Genomic DNA, 5,694 nt, shown 5'->3' with positions numbered 1-5,694 from the left:
GTGGTGCACACTTTAAAATAACCAGCTACGAAGGTTATTCGATGTATACCTCATTTTGTATGTTATTTGTTCATAGACAAAAAAAGAATGCAGTCATTCCTTAAGTAAATCTGACCGTTCTTTTTCCCGCTTGAATTGATTTACATTTTGTCAGGTCAGGTCGGAGTTTAAAAAAAACAGTAACACAAATACAGAACTTTAATGGAAATTCATAAAGGGGCAAGTCAACAAACAATGGCAAAATCATACAACTTACTTTATCAACCAACTGTACAAATGAATAAAAAATGTCATTTTCTTGATTCGGTACAGGAATCGTCCGTAGAAAGCTGAATTGAAGTCTATAAATAGGGACAACTCAAACTTGAATGACGGTTGTATATAGTCTATAGTATATTGACCAAATGGATAAGCATCACAAACATACATGACAATGATTAGAAAACTGTGACTACATATATCACAATAAACCATGTTTTCGAGTTGCCTTAAAATTTCCCACCTTTTTACAACTGACACTAAAATGTTAAACTTGATCTTGCATTACGTGAAACTAGGAGAAAAAACATATTCGACTGAATTATGTGTAAGTTTTGAAGTATACTATGATTGTAAAGCTTTCTAGATTGATTTCCGACTTGAAAACAATTTTTTTTTATCTTTTTAACTATCGTAAATTCAGAAATTATAGCGAGGTTTTTATTATTGCGAAAAATGCGACAGAGTTGTTGACGCAATAAATTAAACTCGCATTTTAAGTAATTTTATATGAATTAAACAGGATTTTTCTCGAAATCGTAAAAATTTAAATCGCCTTCAGTCTAAAATTACAAAATTGCAATAATAAATGAACGCTATAATTTCTGAATTTACAGTATCATCCTTTTTATACGTAGCAGTGATTGTTCTAAACTAAAATTCAAACTATTGATTATAAATTCGGAAAACGAAGTATGCTGCAGGTAACATATTTTATTATCATTTTCCTTCTGATATTATTTCCACTTGTGCATGTTGTGTAAGAGAATCATCTGCAAAAGAGACATGAATTGAAATGAGAATAATTATAATTCATAAATAATAATAATTAATAACATGAATTCGTGAAAGCGTTGGATACACCGTTACAAAATAGCATTTACATAAACGTTAAATTATGTTTTAGGCGTTTAATAAAAAGGGAATCAAATGATAAAGGCCTCAAGTATATAATTTTGATAATTCTATAAAATTTCTACCTAACGTTATCTCATAAAAAAGTTAATCACTGTCAGGCACCTGAACATGTTGAAAATAAGAAATTAAAGAGAAACGAAATTCATACTCATAACTTAAACTCAAATGAGAAGTACTAAATTTAACATATTCTAATTACTAATTTATGATGCATAACTTTTCAAGACTGTTAAATGTATCCACTATTTTTTTCATGTTAAGAGTGCCTCGGAATCAAATGTCTATAACGGTTAATCTTCGAACAAAGCAACACGACGGGTTACACGGGTAAAGCATAATCTGCTATCCTCTCCGGAGCACCTGAAGTTACCCCCATGTTTCGGAAGGGTTATAGTTGTTTAGTCTTTAGTTTGGTATGTTGTGTTAAGTGTACTTTTATTTGTCTGTTGGTCTTTTTCTTTGTTATCCTTTGTGTTATCAGTTTATCAGACTTATGTGTTTGAATGTCTCTCTTGTATCGTTTGCCTCTCTCTTACTTCTATAACAAGATGGTACTCATTCTACGTTTATATATATGTGGTCAGTAGAAAACAAAAACATCATTATAATATGCAAGAGACGTGTTGATCTTGTTGGTTACATTTTCAGTAGATGTTTTATTTCTAAATTTATACGATATTCGATTCGTTGGCACATTCTGGACTACTCATCCGATTCCCAATCATGCCTATTGACTTTTCTAGTTTGAAATGCTTCTGAATTACAAAATGGATATGTGACTATTTCATTTGAACGTGTAGATCATTCATTTGAAAGGACTAGCTGTCACTTACTGTAATGTTTGATAACTGACATTGAACCCAGAATAGACTATAGAAGAATCAGAATAGAAGCGAATGATCATCGTATTCGAAGTTGAAGTAAATTCTATGCCTTCCTTAGGTCCTCCCGTCAATGAAGCAAGGTATGTATCTCTTGAAATCTCACCATCATATACCTAATCAAAGTAATGTATTATCAATACCTAATAATGTTTTAGTATCTAACTACATCGACAGTTTACTAGAACTGACGATATTGATGTATTACAATACATGTTTTTGCATAAACATGAAGTACATATAGTCGACCGTCTTTTGCACTGACTTTCGCGACGTGTACCACTAGATGAACATGATTTGCTTGAATTCCTTTGCAGAGCATCTTTAATCAACCGATAATTTACAATGATCTATGTTTCTAAAGTTACTTTCTGCGCAAGGTTGTCTGATGATTGTATACTGTTTATATTTTGATGCTGTTTTTGTTAGATGATGATCTTAACAGCACTAATATTCCATGATTGTTCTGTCTCTGTTTCAAAAACATATCAGAAAAATCTACGGCATAAAGGAAAATAAAAATGTTAAGAATCCTCAAAGCAAATATAGATACAATTAAAACCCAATTGTTCGGAAGTCTTTCAAAGCAATTTTGAAGTTTATTAAAAAGACGCTAGTTTGTGTTTACTCAAACCTAAAAGACAACCGGAGGTGACTTGAAAAAACCGGAAGTAGCCTTGTTGCATTTTTTTCATGAAAAAGTACCTGCAATCCATTTATTTTGATATTTAGATACATACACTTATCACTAAAGTGACTTTCTGACCGAAAGTGGCAAATTATTTTTGGCTTTTGGGCAAAAGTATAAAGAATATATAGAAACTATATTTTTTTGGAATCAGTGTGAAAGAAAATATCCTATTAGACCGGAAGTGACATTTACTTCACCCGGAGTAGCTAATTATCTTCCTTATTTCACTCAAAAGTAAAAATTAAACATCTTTTATCGTATCTGTTTGAAGAAACCGACCTCATTTTCTAAGCAAAAACATAGCGGCCTCAAATACAAACCTTCCAGGGTTATACGGTTAACAGTTTATAAGTTAATAACACATACGGACAAATTTATTTGGTTAAGGTAGATAACTCATATAATATTTCATCGAATCATTTCGATTCAAATTAGCCAAAAATTCCTGAGGATGAAACGAACAATTTTAGAAAATAATTTGTCCATACCTTTTTTTGTTACGAAGGAGATGCACACATTTGATTAACAGTGAATAGGAAGAAAACTCTTACATAGAAAATTGTTCGACTTTGTATGAGTGAAGATAAAAAGCGCAGAAACTGTATAATAATATATAAGAAATATCTGAGCGACATATTGCGAAACAAATATTTTACGCGAGAACAAAATTTGACGGTAGAAAACAAATACAATATATCTTTCCACCGAAAATGGAAAGACTTAATAATCCTAACAAATATATTAGGTCTTTCCACAGAAAAGTGGAAAGACCAAATAATAGTAATAATGAGAACAAATACAATAGGTCTTTCCATAGAAAAGTGGAAATAGCTAATAACATTACTAGCAAGACATGCACTACATTTTAAATTAATTGAATATGTGTATACCCCAACTGAATCGGAATTGTCCTCAATGTGAAAACTTGTGAAGTTCAACATTACTCTTGAACCTTTCTTAACTGTTATGTTGTAAATACAGTAATCGTGGTTATTGCAGTAGTTTGATGGATAACGATTTGAAGCGAAACTTCCATCTGGCCCATTAAATGTTCCACCACAAGTACCTGTCATAGTAAATAATTCAGATATAAATTAGTAGAATTCTAGTATCGACGTAAATAGTTGTTGTTTAACCATTATGGACTACTTTTCATCTTATTAAAGTCTGTTTACCAATGGAATAATCTCTCCATGCTTATGAAAATCATGTTTTTTTTAAATATTTAACATGAACTATTATACTAGACTATTTTTATGTGTTACTGTGAAACCGTTTTCTTTAAAATTCAATTTTGAAAACGAAATGAAATGTGCTTGTTTAAAAAAATATATCTTCTTAAGCATGTGTTAAGGTATGACTGTAATATTTTTTCTGACATGAAGAAATAACATCAAAAATGTGTAGCACACTGATTAACCCGCGTAGCAAAAAAATTATATATAACAGTTATTTCTTACAATTCAATTCTGAATTCCATTTAAACCGGAGTAAATCATGAAAAAAACGTTGATAACGTCACGGTCACATGACACAATTATGTTTATGAGTTGATAAACAAAACGACGGCAGCTAATCAGAAGACGCGTTACGTCCAAAATTAAATTATTATACTATTCAACGGATAATAAATGTGTTACATACTATTACACGCACAGCATCTGTTATTATTGCAAAACGGGCCTATGCCTGTATCTGCTTCATTCACACACACCGGTTTAGTCAATCCGTTAATATCTGTACACAGCTTATACTGAAGTGTATCTGAGAATAGATTAGAAAGAAGAAAAACAAAATTACATATAAATTGTAAGCTATACTAGTTTATAGATTATTGCAAAGAATGATATTGTTACAAATATCTTAAAATTAAGTCTTCATGCACTTTTTTGTATTGTTAATGTTATTAGTATCTTCAAAAATACATCTAATTCTGCTTTTATTTTATAAATCTGTCAAAAAATCTACGTTATTTTCATTTATTCTAGCAAAACGCTGTTTGCGCAAATTTCTTGACCACTACTGTTACTCTGAGTTAAATTGTATAATTGTTAAAAGATGTGTTGTCAGACGCGCATGACACCGCATCCAATTGACAAAAAAATTAAAACTTCATAATAGACAGATTTTCATTAAACAAATAAATAGATACAGGAAGATGTGGTATGAGTGCCAATGAGACGATTCTCTATTCCAATAACAATTTATAACAGTAAACCATTATAGGTCAATGTACGGCCTTCAACATGGAGCCTTGGCTCACATCGAGCAACACGCCTTGGATTGTCTGAAATTTTCGGAATTGTAAAGAAATGTTCCTCGATAGAAGGTTGCTGCTCACAATAAAGCTATTTAACCAAGAATTCAAAATGGTGAAGTTAAAATCATCCCTTCGTTAATTTTACGGACTCCAACACGAGTTGGTTGACCCTTTTGGAATAATCATTTCAAAGAAAATATCGTTTATATCCCTTATGTCGTAAATATAATCCACTTTCCTTTTCACGACGAATGTGATCTACTGAATTATAATTTTCATAATAATTTTGTTATAACATGAGCAACACGACATGTGCCATGTGTGGAGCAGGATATGCTTACCATTGCGGAGCACCTAAGATCAACCGATTTTGTGATGTGGTTCGTGACGTTTTTTTAGTTTTAAATGTTTTTTTTTGTGCTAATATTTGGTTGTTTGTCTTTTTATTTTTAGCCATGGCGTTATCAGTTTATTTCGGTTTATGAGTTTGACTGTCCCCCTGGTATCTTTCTCCCCTCTTTTAAAGCCGTTATCAATGTAAAGGTCGTCGTCGTTGAGAAACATCAAATTATCAAAATAACAAATCCATTGTTCCTGTTTACAATAAACTACGACCAAAAGATGTTATGAACTGTGGAATTATTAATTACTGATGGTACAAATATTCGTGAATTAATGTACATGTA

At 31.3% G+C, this 5,694-nt stretch overlaps 1 long non-coding RNA gene across 1 annotated transcript; it reads right to left on the bottom strand.

Moving 5' to 3' along the window:
• Window positions 1-230: 230 nt before the first annotated feature.
• On the bottom strand, window positions 231-4,507 carry LOC143058296 (uncharacterized). Its single transcript, XR_012972989.1, has 4 exons — window positions 4,393-4,507; window positions 3,639-3,814; window positions 2,010-2,173; window positions 231-1,031 (listed from the first exon to the last, which is right to left on the bottom strand). It is a non-coding gene; the product is annotated as an uncharacterized LOC143058296 (long non-coding RNA).
• Window positions 4,508-5,694: the final 1,187 nt, after the last annotated feature.

The sequence above is a fragment of the Mytilus galloprovincialis genome, chromosome 14, assembly GCF_965363235.1.
Source record: "Mytilus galloprovincialis chromosome 14, xbMytGall1.hap1.1, whole genome shotgun sequence".
Lineage (NCBI taxonomy): Eukaryota > Metazoa > Mollusca > Bivalvia > Mytilida > Mytilidae > Mytilus > Mytilus galloprovincialis.
Note: the sequence above shows the minus strand (reverse complement) of the source record. Positions and strands in the feature narration are given on the sequence as shown.